Source organism: Jaculus jaculus, chromosome 1 (assembly GCF_020740685.1).
Source record: "Jaculus jaculus isolate mJacJac1 chromosome 1, mJacJac1.mat.Y.cur, whole genome shotgun sequence".
Lineage (NCBI taxonomy): Eukaryota > Metazoa > Chordata > Mammalia > Rodentia > Dipodidae > Jaculus > Jaculus jaculus.
In genome coordinates, this window is record NC_059102.1 from 332,566,341 (window position 1) to 332,581,081 (window position 14,741).

Sequence of the window (14,741 nt, forward strand, 5' to 3'; positions counted from 1 at the left end):
ATTCCAGCCACATCGAAGGGTGAGAAGGGAGGCGGAGACAGAACGATTTGCAGGAAGCTCAGGGGCAGCCAGCCTCGTGAAGCAGCGGTCAGCAACATGAGGCCCTCTCTCAAAGGAGGTGGAAACGTGAAGACTGAGTGCTACAAGTTCATGGCACATTCATGCCCACACATATGAACACACACACACATAGCACACACACTTCTAATTATTTTATTGCTTGACTAGGCACAGACTACTCCAGATACCTTCTTGAAGTAATTAGCATCTCATCTATGGCTGTGCATTGAATGTATCCACCCAAAGTTCGTGTGTTGGAAACGTGATCCAAAATTCATATATTGATGGTATTGGAAGTCATGAGCATGCAGCCCTGGGACGGCCTTCACGCTTTCGCAGGAATGGAAGAGAGGCCTGCCTCGCACACTGTGCTATCTTGACTTGTGTGATGCTTTATACCGATCGTCAGCTTGACAGGCGGGACCTGGACTCCCCTGGAATGAGCCTCCACATGCGCCTGCAAGGGATCACCCCAATTAGGTGAGTTGTGGTGGGAAGACCTACTTTAACTGTGAGTAGCACTACTCCATGGTCTGGATAATAAAGGAGAGAGCTGTCTGAGCAGCAGTCACCCTCTCTGCTTCCTCACTAGAGGAATGTGACCAGCTGCCTGCTGCCATGACTTCTCCACCATGACGGTCTGGAACCTGAAATCTGTAAATTGAAGTGAACCCTTCTTTGTGTTCAAGTCTTTGGTCACAACAATGAGAAAGTAACTAAGACAGCATGTGATGCCCTCTGCTACATACTGGTGCAGCAGGAAGCCTCACCAGGTGCAGATGATGGCACCATGCTCTGGAATGTTGTCAAAAAGCTAGAAGTGACCTGTTCACGGGCATTTTACTGCAGTAACAGATACTGGGCCAAGATCTATGCCCAGTGGAATTGTTATACACTAGTGAGTTGATGCATGTTGGTGCCTTGAAATTGGCTGTGATGAGGATATTTACACACCATAACAAGAAAGAAAGGCTCCCTTCTTCCCCCACAGGCTAGTTACACAGTCACTAGGACCAATGTGATGGGAGCGCCTCAGTAATGATGCATCCACAGAGGCAATTCACCTGCCTCTTCAATTATGTTTCTCATCAACTAGTTTCCCAGGATCAGGAAGCTCGAAGCATGAGATGAACATAGAAACCATGTCTAGAAATGGAAAGTAGCGTCCTCAGGAAAGGCTAGATTCATAGTCCCAGGGAACCTGACACACCAGAAGATCCAGCTTCTTCCCCGCAGGAGCTGTTGGCCTGCGCCAGGTCTAGAGGAAGACAAAAGAGCACTTCTGTGTCTAACTACATCAGAGACCCAAGTCATTGATGTGCTGGAAATGGAAGTGATTAATGAAGACAGTTTCTTCAAAACCCTTGCTGTGGGTCCACTTCCACACATGCCCAGAAGAACCATCCAAGAGGGTTTTGGCTGAACCATCCTTTATGGTGAAAGTTGAAAGAATGGACAAAATAGTTTAGAAGTGGAAACTATACAAAGTGGGAATGAGATCTCCATTGAAACCTGACAGAAATTACCCTTCTTTGTGTCAATTGTTGGGGTTGGGGTGTCACAAACTCAGTAAATACGAGGTCCTGAGATGGTGTGGGGCTGGAGACATGGCTCAGCAAAGGTTAAATTCCCCAGTGCCCGCATAAAGCCAGATGCACAAAGTAACACATATGTTGGGAGTTCATTTGCAGTGGCAGAGGACCCTGGTGTTTTCTCTCTCTCTCTCTCTCTCTCTCTCTCTCTCTCTCTCTCTCTCTCCAAATATATAATTTTTGAAAAATGAGGTGGTGTGGCTTAATCTAACTGTGAGAGGCAAGGAGTTATTCATGGAGATGTGTTTGAAGAAGTTAACAGAATGACCACGTTAGGCCTTGTTAACACAGTTTAAGATATACTCTACCCAAGTGGCAACAAAAGGCCACTAAAAAATTCAAAGAGAGCCTGGTGTGATGGTACACACCTTTAATTCCAGCACTTGGGAGGCAAAGGTATGAGGATTGCCATGATTTTGAGGCCACCCTGAGACTACATAGTGAATTCCTGGTCATCCTGAGCTAGAGTGAGACCCGACCTCAAAACAACAAAAAACAAAGAGAAAGAGAGAGAGAAGTCACAGGGCTAAATCTACATTTTTTGAGATGTATTAACATTTTATTTAAATGACATTGGCATTGAAAACTCTTGGATGCTTCCCAAATTTATGTGCATTCTGTATCAGACAGCTGCAGGTTTGCTGAGATGGACTTCCAGACCAGGCACAGTTATGGAGGAAGGGATATTTATTGAAGCTTATAGATCCAGGGGAAGTTCCATAATGGCCAAGGAAGCTGGCCTGCCTTTACAGGTGCAAGCAGAAAGAGAGAGAAGCACAAGCCTAAAAGCCAAAAGCCACACAGCACACTTCAGGAACTCAAGCTAGGCACACTTTGTATGTCTTTAGATTGAAATCTGAAACCCACCACCACACTTTAAGATCTTCCCAGTGACACTGCCTCCATCCAGGTGGCTGCACATGCAAACTACAAACTAATAAAACAGTGAATATATTGGGGGCCATCTATTCAAACTACCACACCATCCTTGTTCAGGGGCCATACTAATCTTCTCTGTATCATTCCAATTTTTAGTGTATGTGCTGCCAAAGTGAGCACAAAATCTACATTTTTAGAAAGATCATTACCACTACAAACGAAATAACATGTTAGAAGAGGATATGCCTGGAGACAGTGATACCAGCTGACAATCACCTGATAGCATTGAAAAATTAGGTGAATTTTCCTTTTGGGAGGTAGAGTAGTGGCAAGTGAATCATGCAGGAACACAAGTTTCATGTGGGCTTTCAAAACCTATTTGAGGATTGGGAGTGATAACTCATGGAGGGGCCAATGTGTAGCATGCTTGAAGCCTCCTCTTTGCATGTTGGATATGGATATCAGACCTGGCCCTCCAGAGCTCTCCCTCTCTTGTCATAATACTATAGGACCTGTTATGTACAAGGTACTCTGGAGAGAGAGAACCTCTAGTGCTCTGAGAGAAATCTAAAGTACTGAATATACACTCATTTCATTTCTTGAGAACACATATCTTCTAAGGAATAGACACTGTTTTACAACATTGTTTAATGAGCCTGCTGGTGCCCTGGGAGGCTGGGATAATAATCAGAAATCAACTGAATCTGAGAGTACCAAATTTGCACCAGTTTACAGATAGGCCTAAGTTTCAGTTTCCTGGAGAGACAGGCAATATTTCTGGGGAAAACCATGAACAAAGGGCTGTTAATTAACAGCTACCTTGACAGGTGGCCAGGGAAGATAGCCACCCAGGGGCCTGAGTCAGTTCCTGCAAAGTCTCTAAAACATGTATAAACATGCCCGTGGATGGTAAAATCTGGGCCATAGCCAATCAAAGGTGTACAAATGTAACTGCTGCCTGCTTAACCAATCACATTAGAAGATGACCTAACCTTCCTAAGATTCCCATTGCTGTGCTGAAAAGGGGCGTGTGTGCTCCTTCAAGGGTCGCCATTTTGTATGAATAATTGATCCCCACATGCTGGCTGATTCCGTAGAATAATTGCTTTTTGTTTTTACATATTATTTGAGTCTGGGGTCTTTCTTCAGCAGTTCTCAGACCCTTACATTTGGGGGCTCGTCTGGGATCACTGGAGCACTCCCCCCCCCCCCCCGGACAAAATAGTGGAATGTTTCTAGGAGAGCAATTGGTTCTCTGCCAATCGGTGAGTTGGGGTGCCCCTCTGTACTGTGTGTCTTTGTTCTGCTCTGTTACTTGTTTTTCCAGTAGATCTGGTGTCCAGACACAATCTGGAGGCCCACAAAATTCAGATGGATGCAACAATTATTACCTCCAAGCCAGGGAGTTCCGAGGACACTCTGGACCCCCATCTGTTGGAGCCAGAGAGCTCCAGTCTGACTCTGGTTTTGAAAGATAATGATGGGTTGTACCTGTCTGGCAGAGCCCATTTACAGAGTAGGCCACCATCAGCATTGTTTTGGTTTTTTTTTCACTCCCCAGGAAGTTTGTTTCTGTGTCTGTGTGTTGTATCTTGTTTGTTCTTTTCTACTTTCTTGTGAGACACCATGGGACAAGTGGTGAGTTCCACCCCACTGGACCTAATCCAGTCACACTTCAAGGATTTCTGACGCCTGGCAGACAATCTGGGTTTAACAGTACAGCTGGAAAAACTAACCATCTTTTGCACAAATGAATGACTAACTTTCAATGTGGGATGGCAGGAGGTAGGCACCTTCCACCTTCCCACCATTTACCAAGTTGAAGGTATTGTGTATGGGAATCCTGGGCATCCTGACCAGGTCCCATACATCATTGTTTGGCAATATCTGGAGGAGAGCCCACCTTCTTGACTAAGACCATTTTTGCCACCAACTCCAATGATCCTGTCCTTTAAGGATACAGGACCACCAAAGGACTGCAAGCTGACAATCCTACCCTGCTCTGTTCCCAAGGAGGACCTCTACCCACCTCCTTATATACCTATTCCTGTGCCAGAATCTGTACCAAAGGTGGTCTCTGCTGATCCAGGCCCAGAGGAAGACCCTGAAGCGAAGGAAAGTCAGTTTGCTGTGAACATGGCTTTTGTCAACCAGGTGGCGCCAGACATCCACAGAAAGCTCCAATGACTGGATGGATTCACAGGTAAGCAAAAGGCAGAGCTCATAGCCATAGCAGAAAAGGTCTACAACAATAGGAAGACTCCAGAAAAGAGGTAAACAAAAGGACTTGCCAGATTACTGCTGGTGGCTACAAGGAGAGAATTAAGAGATATAGCCTATAGAAGGGGGAGAGACAAACAAAGCTCTCCAAAAAAGGAAGGACAGCCCCTCTTCAAAAAGACTAGTGTGGTTACTGCAAAGAAATAGGACACTGGAAGAATGACTACCCCAAAAGGCAGAGGAAGAAAGAACCAAAAGTTTTAGAGATAAAACTGAGTGACTGAGGGCACCAGGGCTCACATCACCTCCATGAGGTGAGTCCTGAGGTGGAGGGAAAACTGGGAGTGTTCCTAGTCAACACAGCAGGAGCACAACACTCCACCCTAAAACAACCTATGAGACCCCTGTCTAACAAGAAAACATGGGTCCAGGGGACCACTGGAACTAACCAATATCCATGGACTACCCAAAGAAAGGTGGACTTGGGAATGAGACAGGTAACCCATTCATTTATAGTCATCCCTGGGTGCCCATACCCACTCCTGGAACAAGACCTCCTAACCAAGATTGGGGCACAAATCCATTATAACCCTGAGGGAGTAGAGGTCTTTAATAAAAGTGTCCCCATACATGTTCTGACTGTCTCTAGAGGAAGAATACAAATTCTATGCCCCACACCCTCCAACTGCCAACAAGGAACAATACTTGGAAAAATTATGGGAGAAAATTCCAGGAGTGTGGGAAGAAAGAAATCAGATGGGGCTAACACTGATATGCCTTTGCCACAGCTCATGTCCATGGGCTCATCTATAAGGAAAAGGGGCTGCTCATGGAGGAAGGAAAGACCATCAAAAATAAAGATGAGATCCTAGCCCTATGAGAGGCAATATGGCTGCCCCTCAAGATAGCCATCATCCATTGCCCAGGCCATCAAAAGGGAAGATAAAAGAGCAAAAGGAAACATACTGGCCAATAAGGCCACAAAAGAGGCTACACTAGACTCCACAGCCACGGCCTTGGTGGCTATGGTTCCACCAGGGCTCCCTCTGACCCTCCATTACAGCTTGAAAGATAAGGAGGACCTAACCAAATCCCAAGGACTCTTTCGAAAAGAAGAATCATTCCATACAACTGAGGGTCAAATAATTATCCCATCATAGTTTGCTAAACAGTTCATTCATCAGATTCATCAAAATACCCATCTGGGTCTTAGAAAACATAAGGAGCTGCTGAGAAATGTTAACTATGAAAATTTTCACCTAGGGCTCTTAGTGAATGGATCATTCCCCACTGCCCTACCTGCAAGGCAGTAAATCGTTTGATGGTAGAACAAAAGACCCTAGGAAACTGGCTACATGGACAGAGACCAGGCGCAAACTGGGAAATAGATTACACTGAAGTCAAACCGGGTGTATATGGATACAAGTACCTTTTGGTTCTTGTAGACACCTTTTCAGGCTGGATGGAGGCATTCCCCACCAAGAAAGAGAACACCACCATAGTGGCTAAGAAGCTTCTAGAAGAAATTATCCCCAGGTATGGACTGCCTTCATCGTTGGAATCTGATAACGGACCTGCATTCATAGCTCAGGTAACACAGTCGCTTGTTAAGACTGTGGAGACAGATTGGAAACTTCATCGTGCCTACTGTCCCCAGAGTTCAGGCCACATAGAGAGAGACTGAATCAAACCTTAAAGGAGACCTTAACTAAATTAATCCTAGAAACCAGCTGGGACTGGGTATCCCTCCTTCCTTATGCCCTGTATAAGGCTAGAAACACCCCCTATACCCTAGGCCTAACTCCCTTTGACATACTATATGGGAGGTCCCCTCCCCTTTTGCCTAACCTTCAACCTGAGATCCTTGCAGAATTTGACCATCAGAAGTTCCTGGAATCCCTACAAGCTCTCCATAAAGTCCAAAAACAGATTTGGCCAGATATTCGCCAAATCTGTTAAGTCAGCTCCCCCTCCGAACCCCCATTGCCTTGAACCAGGTGATGAAGTCTGGATTAAGAGACACAATTACAAAACTCAAGCTACACTGTAAAGGCCCTCACATGGTCATCTTGACCATGCCCACAGCCGTGAAGGTTGATGGAGTCAGAACCTGGATACATCACTCCCACGTCAAACCTGCGGGACGAGGGACCACTCAACAGTTGCAACACTGACGGGAGAGGCCTCCTGACGACTCCAGAGGATGGACAATTCCGCCCCACCCACTGAACCCACTAAAGCTAAGACTTTTCGGATCCTGATCTTGATCTCTGCTATGGGTTTGGCCCTCACTGGACCTAACCCTCATGAGCCAAATAACCTCACATGGGTGGCTACTAACACAGCTACCAAACAGGCAGGCACAACATGGTGCAACACAGCCCCTTCTATGCGGGGGGGGGGGGGGGGGGGGGCACGGGGCAGGAGATTCAAGTCTCAGAAAACCAAATGGGGGGGGGGGGCGAAATCATCCCTTTGTGCAAACTGGGCCTGCGAGTCAACAGGAACAATCTCTTGGGACCCTTCCCCCAGTTAATGATGGCATCATTTTAGTTAAACGGAGCCTAGGATCAGACTCACCAGGATGGGGATATGGACTGCAGCCCAAACCCTACTCAAACAGTCATGGTGGACCATGTGCGTTTAGTACCTGTAATCCAATCACTATTAAGTTTACCCCAAGAGGTAAAAAAGCCACCAACTGGGGAGCAGGAAACACATGGGGACTATGGCTCTATAAAACAAATAGTGACTTGGGAATATTATTCACTATTCAGCTCCAAACTCAAAAGATAAAATTCAGGCCTAAAGCACCACAAGGTCCCAACCTGGTCCTGCCACCTGTTTAAGTGTCGCCACAGGGGCAGGAGGCCATGCCTACTGAAAAGCCCAACCTAACAAATAAGGCTAGGGTGACTTATATCCTATCTAGGAGCCCTGCTCCAAGTCAGAAGCCCCACCCCGGATCTGGACCTTGGGACTTACTCTGGGCCACCTATCAAGTGATAAGTAACTCTAGGCCTGAACTCACTGATGACTGATGGCTCTGCTTAGATGCAAGGCCTCCCTATTATAAGGGAATAGCCATCCTTGGGAACTACACCACCTCTGAGGATAATGGGGCCTGCCGCTGGCATCACCTGGGCATTGGGAGGTTAACTTTGGAACTGGTTGAAGGGAATGGACTCTGTATTGCAGGGGAACATACACCTGCCCCCCATACTCATAGACACCTATGCCACACCACCCAAAAAGCCCCAAGTCAGGAGCTGTACCTCATCCCTCCAGGCGATGCCTGGTGGGCCTGCTCTACGGGTTGACTCCTTGTGTTCATACTCTAACTCTCAACCACACCGATGGATTCTGTGTGCTGGTCCAGCTAACTCCCAAGACCCTTTGTTATTCAGGTGAAGACATGGAGACTCGACTCTCCCCTCTCTCAACTGGAAGATCAAAATGGGTGGCAGTTGCTGCAGATTCCACCATGCTAGGACTCAGTGTTGCTTGGGCCACCAGAGTGGGCACCTCGGCCCTATTTCTCCAAGAGAAAAATTACAAGGCCCTAAGCCTAGCGATAGATGCTGATCTATCTGAACTAGAAAAGTCTCTCTCACATCTTGAAACTTCCTAATCTTCACTAGCCGAAGTCACCCTCCAGAACAGGCGTGGACTAGACCTCCTACTCCTCCAGCAAGGCGGACTGTGTCTAGCCCTAGGAGAACAATGCTGTGTGTTCATGATAACCATTCTGGAGTCATCAAAGAATCAATGTCTCTAATATGGAAAAGATTACAAGATAGAGAAAAAGAAGCAAAAAATCCTAAAACTGGTATGAACCCTTTTTTTAATTGGTCCCCTTGGCTCGCTGCCCTCCTCTCAGCGGCGACAGGGCCCCTGCTGCTGTTGCTACTCACCCTCATCTGTGGGCCCTAGATCCTTAACACGCTCCTAAGGTTTGTCAAAGAACACGTATCTCCTGTTCTGCTTATGGAATTAAAGTCTCAATATCAAGCCCTAGTCCCCTCTCAAAGATTTGAGATAGAACCTATCTCAAGGGGGGAATGAGAGGATCAAATTTGCTCCAGTTTACAGATAGGCCTAAGTTTCAGTTTCCTGGAGAGGCAAGCAAGACTTCTGGGAAAAACCACAAACAAAAGGCTGTAAATCAATAGCAACCTTGACATGTGGGGCCAGGGAAGATAGCCATCCAGGGGCCTGAGTCAGTTCCTGCAAAGTCTCTAAAACATGTGTAAACATGCCCAAGGATGGTAAAATCTGGGCCACAGCCAATCAAAGGTGTACAAATGTAACTGCTGCTTGCTTAGCCAATCACATTAGAAGATGACCTAAGCCTCCTAAAATTCCCCTAGCTGTGCTCCTGTCTGGGTCACCATTTTGTATAAATTGTTGACCACTGCATGCTGGCTGAGTCTGCAAAAGAAACGCTCTTTGTTTTTACATACTATTTGAGTCCAGAATCTTTCTTCAGTGAATCTCGGACCCTTACAAATCAATATAGGCAGAGCATTGCAGACTCATTATAAACTCCCCATAGGAGCCGTCACTCCTCCTTTGCTGATTTTCCCCACCATCTATATTGATAATCTGTGCACAGCCTCCACATTACCCTGGAAAGTCATAGTTCTTGCCTGAGAATTTTAAGGATCTCTGTGAACCAAGCAGCCAGTGAGCATCTATGATTCAGAGATTATTTGTGACAAGGACACATTTCTAGTCTAAGGGTAATCACTTATGGTAATAGCATATCTGCTGCAAACATTTTTCTTAAGAACTTTAGTTTAGAATAACTTGATCACAGTTTTAATATACTAATTATAATTAATTAAGCATAATCAATTTATTATATTCATCATAATTAATAATGAAGGACATTAAAATACAAGGCAACAGCATCTTTCACACTGTTCTAATTGTTTCTCTGTTGGTTCTGCCTTCCCAGGAAGAGTTCAGCATGTGAACAATTTTATTTAAAAAAAAAAAAAACATTCTTTTTGCTGTTGTTTTTGTTTTGTCAAGGTAGGGTATCATTCTATTCCAGGCTGGTCTGGAATTCAGTAATGTTCTTTCAGGGTGGCCTTTAACTCATAGAAATACTCCTACCTCTGCCTTCCAAGTGCTGGGAGTAAAGTTGTGCACCAACATACCTTAATAAATAAAAAATATTTATTTATTAGAGAGAGGGAAAAGATGGATGTGCAACTACAAATAGACTCCAGACACATGCATCACCTTGTGCATCTGGTTTATATGGGTATTGGGGAATTGAATCCAGGTCCTTAGGCTTTTTAGGCAAGTGCCGTAACCACTAAGCCATCTCTCCAGCCCTAGCATCTCAACATTTATGCAACCATAATGCACAAAATGGCACATAGTTGGAGTCTGTTTGTAGTGGCTGGGGGCCCTGGCATGCCCATTCTCTCTGTCTCTCTCTCTCTCTGCTTGCAAATAAATAAATGAATAAAAATATTTTTAAAAAATAAAAGTTCACTGTGTTTTGAGAACATTGGTGTCTATATATTTTAAATGAATACTTATAGAATTCATAAGAAAGCTCAACTAACTTATATGTACTCTTATATAAAAATTACAGATGAGCCGGGCATGGTGGCACACGCCTTTAATCCAAGCACTCGGGAGGCAGAGGTAGGAGGGTCGCCATGAGTTTAAGGCCACCCTGGACTACATAGTGAATTCCAGGTCAGCCTGAGCTAGAGTGAGACCCTACCTTGAAAAACCAAATAAATAAATAAATAAATAAATAAATAAATAAATAAAATACAGATGGGCACTGGAGAGATGACTTAGTGGTTAAGGCATTTGCCTGCAAAGCCAAAGGACTCAGGTTTGGTTGCCCAGGACCCATGTAAGCCAGATACACAAGGGGCACATGCATCTGTAGTTCATTTGCAATGGCTAGAGGACTTGGTGTGCCTATTCTCTCTGTGTATGGTTCCTTTCTCTCTCTCTCTCTCTTTCTCCTTGCAAATAAATAAACAAATAATTTTTAAAAGGTGTGTGCCACCATTCCAGTTTAAAAAAAAAAAATAACAGATGGACTGAAGAGATGACTTGGTGGTTAAGGCACTTTCCTGCAAAGCCTAAGAACCCAGGTTTGATTCCCCAGGACCCACGTAAGCCAGATGCACAAGGTAGCACATGTGTCTGGAGTTTGTTTGCAGTGTCTAGAGGCTCTGGCATGCCCATTCTCTCTCTCTCCCTCTTTCTCTATTTAAAATAAAAATAAGGGCTGGAGAGATGGCTTAGCGGTTAAGCGCTTGCCTGTGATGCCTAAGGACCCCGGTTCAAGGCTCGGTTCCCCAGGTCCCATGTTAGCCAGATGCACAAGGGGGCGCACGTGTCTGGAGTTCGTTTGCAGAGGCTGGAAGCCCTGGCGCGCCCATTCTCTCTCTCTCCCTCTATCTGCCTCTTTCTCTCTCTGTCACTCTCAAATAAAAATAAATCTTTAAAAAAAATATTTAAAATAAAAATAAATTAATTGTTTTAAATGACAGATAGATAGACAGACAGACAGACAGACATAGAGAGATGATAGATCATTCTACAAACTTTGGTAAAATACTTTCAATTTTATCCCATTAAAAATTATAAGGTGGGGCTGGAGGTATGGCTTAGCAGTTAAGGCATTTGCCTGCAAAGCCATAGGATTCAGGTTTAATTTCCCAGAACACATGTTAGTCAAAGCACAAGGTGGCACATGCATCTGGAGTTTGTTTTCAGTGGCTGTGGACCTAGTGCTCCAGTTCTTTCTCTCTCTCCCTCTTTCTCTCTGTCAAATAAATAAATAAAAATAACATTTTTTTAAAAGTATAAGATGGGGACTGGAGGGATGGCTGAATGCTTAACGTGTTCGCCTGCAAAGCTAAAGGACCCAGGTTCAAGTCCCCAGGACCCATGTTAGCCAGATATACAAGTTGTCACATGTGTCTGGAGTTTGTTTGCAGTAGCTAGATGCCCTGGCACACCCATTATCTTCCTCTCTCTCTCTCTCTCTCTCCCTCTCTCACATAAAAATAAAATAAAAGTATAAAGAAAATATAAGGTAGGGGCTGAAAAGGAGGCTTAACAGTTAAGGAGCTTGCCTGCAAAGCCTAAAAACACATGCTTGAATCTCCAGGTCCCACATAAGCCAGATGCATGTGACACAAGCATTCAATGTCGCACATGCACACAAGGGGGCGCAGGCATCTGAAGTTCATCTGCAGCACCTGAAGGCCCTGGCACACCCATTCTCTCTCCCTCTCTCTTTCAAATTTTAAAATTTCTTTAAAATTCTTAGAAAAATGACTTCAAGGCCAGTCTAATATTACATAGTGAATTCTAGGTCAGCCTGTGCTAAAGTGAGAATCTTACCTCAAAAAATCAAAGACAAAAAAAGCCAGGTGTGGTGGTGCAGGCTTTTAATTCCAGCACTTGGGAGGCAGAGGTAGGAGAATCACTGTGAGTTTGAGGCCAACCTGAGACTAGATGGTGAATTACCAGGTCAGTCTGGAATAGAATGAGACCCTACCTCAAAAAAAAAAAAAAAAAAAAAAAATTCAGACCCAAGACATAGAGAACTTATTTGACAAAATTAATCAAAGAAAACTTTCCCACCCTCTCAAAAGAGAGTCCCATCAAGATACAAGAAGCTAACAGAACTCCAAACAAACTGGACCAAAGCAGAAACTCTCCAAAACATATTATCATTAAGACTCTAAACAATGAAAACAAAGAGAAAGTCCTAAAAGCAGCAAGAGAGAAACAACACATTACATGTAAAAGTAACCCCGTCAGAATTACTCAGACTTCTCAATGGAAACCCTAAAAGCCAGAAGGGCCTGAAATGGAACACTGCAATGTCTAAGAACCAATGGCTTCCAACCCAAACTACTCTACTCAGCAAAAGTACCCCTCAGCATTGTCATGAATATTAAATGAAACCAAGCAGGGTAAGTGCTGAATTTGTTTCAGCACACAGCACTGGCAGATAAATGCCAGGATTGAAAAGTGTCCTTAAGGGCATATTCTTCATGTGGTGTGTGTGTGTGTGTGTGTGTGTGTGTGTGTGTGTGTGTGTGTGTAAGAGGGAAGGAAATAGAGCATCATGGATATAAGAATATTTACCAATAAAAGCCGGATGTGGTGGCACACACCTTTAATCCCAGCACTTGGGAGGCAGAGGTAGGAGGATTGCCATGAGTTCGAGGCCACCCTGAGACTCCATAGTGAATTCCAGGTCAGCCTGGGCTAGAGTGAAACCTTACCTTGAAAAAACAAAAACAAAAGAATATTTACCAATAAAAGTAGAAAACTGGCTAATTATAATTGGCTCTGTTCAGAGACAAATGAAATGAGCAGCTGCTTCTGAAATGTTTTTCTAACAAAAGTAATTTTAAAACTGGGGTGAAGGAGAGTAGACAGAAGACTAGCAGCATAAGAGGAAGAGCAAAGCAATCCACAGAAATTCATGCTCTTTAGACCTCCCGCTTTGTTCTCAGGCTGTGGCTTCCTCAGAACAGCTCACTTTCTTTAAGCCATCAACTTAACTAATGTGGGACACTATTTCTATGAAAGTTAATGAAGTTGAATAATTTACCTAAACATTCAGGATGAAAATCTAAGTCCTTTCCCTCAATTATCTGAGTTCCTAGGACTTACCAATCTTCTTCTAGCATTAGTTAATGAGAAAGTTGCATTTAATATAACAGTAAATTACTTAGGTGGGTATGGTGGTGCATGCCTTTAATCCCAGCACTTAAGAAACAGAGGAAGGAGAATCATGAGTTCAAGACCACCCTGAGACTACAGAGTGAGTTCCAGGTCAGCCTGGGCTAGAGTGAAACCCTACTTCAGGAAAAAAAAAAAAAAAAAAAAAAAAAAAAAAAAAAAAAAAACCTTTTACTTAATTCTGTTTAGAAGAAACAATCACTGGAAGCACCTTGATTCTGACATTTACAATTTGTGTCTTGATTTTCATGAGATCAATGAACCTTCTTTGCATACGTGCTGTAGCATAGCATTGATCTAGATTCTATAGTAAATGAGGTCCCCATACTTAAGGAAAAAATGGGTGGGAAGGTTGCTGAGCAGCTGTGCTGTGAATGATGGCACACGCCTGTCATCACAGTGGTCAAACAGGCTAAGAGAAGATGATTACCATGAGTTCAAGGTCAGCCTGGGCTATCATGGGAAACACAATCTCAAAAAGCAAAGCAAAAAAAAGGAGAAAAAGAAGAAAGAGAAGAGAAAAATAAAGAAAGCAAACCAACATCACATTGGATGCTCACTCATACCATTGTCACACATACTGCCCTGTCTCATGCTCACAATAATTCCATAATGCACTATGATCCCTGAGGACTGAAACTTTCCCATCCCTATGTTAAAGATCTCAGAATTGAACGTACTATACGGAAAAAAAAAATAAAAATAAAAACACTGTCAGCAAGCAAATATAACCTAGCTACTTGTTCCTGGAAGATTCAGATCATGAGCCAAATAAAAAGAAACTGCAAGCCAGGCATGGTGGCGCATGCCTTTAATCCCAGCACTTGGGAGGCAGAGGTAAGAGGATCACTGAGAGTTCGAGGCCACCCTGAGACTACAGAGTGAATTCCAGGTCAGCCTGAGCTACAGTGAGACCCTACTGTGAAAAAAAAAAAAGGAACCTGCAGGCAAAAAAGAGATGGCTTAGCCATTAAGGCACCTGACTGTAAAGCCAAAGGATGCAGGTTCAATTTCTTAGTACCCATATAAGCCAGGTACCCAAGATGACTCATACATCTGGAGTTTGTTTGCAGTGGCTGGAGGTCCTAGACCACCCATTCTTCTTATCTGCCTGCCTCTTCTCCCTCTCTCTCTCGATCTCTCTTTCTCTCTCTCCTCTCTCTCTCTTTCTCTTTCTCTCTCCAATATCTGAAAACAATCACAAACACCTGTAGTTTGATTACAGTGGCTAAGGCCCTGGCA

General features: G+C 44.1%; 1 non-coding gene across 1 annotated transcript; it reads right to left on the reverse strand.

The window, feature by feature from the left end:
- Positions 1-2,602: 2,602 nt before the first annotated feature.
- Positions 2,603-2,711, reverse strand: LOC123458290. The gene has a single exon (XR_006635578.1). It is a non-coding gene; the product is annotated as a U6 spliceosomal RNA (small nuclear RNA).
- Positions 2,712-14,741: the final 12,030 nt, after the last annotated feature.